The sequence below is a fragment of the Anarrhichthys ocellatus genome, unplaced genomic scaffold (assembly GCF_004355925.1).
Source record: "Anarrhichthys ocellatus isolate YVR2014 unplaced genomic scaffold, GSC_Weel_1.0 scaffold5, whole genome shotgun sequence".
Lineage (NCBI taxonomy): Eukaryota > Metazoa > Chordata > Actinopteri > Perciformes > Anarhichadidae > Anarrhichthys > Anarrhichthys ocellatus.
The window spans coordinates 2322798-2323179 of record NW_022280035.1 but is presented as its reverse complement, the minus strand read 5'-3'; the positions used below and the strand labels follow the sequence as shown (position 1 = coordinate 2323179).

The following is a 382-nucleotide window of genomic DNA, read 5'->3' as shown; positions in this document are numbered from 1 at the left end:
TGTGTGTGTGTGTGTGTGTGTGTGTGTGTGTGTGTGTGTGTGTGGTTTCCTCCTCTGCACTACTTGCAGATATTTCTGCTCGTGGTGAGAGGTGCATGTCTTATTAATCACACTTCTTTATCACCAAAGGAGTGGAGCTTTCTGTTTCTTCGTAAATGTTCTGTTTCTTTCTTCGCAGCGTCCACATCTTTGTTTCACGGGGGTCGCGTGTTGTGTTTCTCTGTGGTCTCGAGATCTGAAGCATGTGGCCCGTTATATTCCCCATATCAGCGAACCACAATGAGTTACTGTGAACCCAACTCCTTGGAAAATTTTTGCTAAATCTCGAGATCGCTCACAGAGGCCTCAGAAATAAAGTGCTAGCATGCAGACAAAGAATGAA

General features: G+C 45.0%; 1 protein-coding gene across 1 annotated transcript in view; it reads left to right on the top strand.

Annotated features, from left to right (window-relative positions):
* Positions 1-382, top strand: part of fgd (faciogenital dysplasia) — a 52369-nt gene that overhangs the window by 1088 nt on the left and 50899 nt on the right. The window lies entirely within an intron of this gene.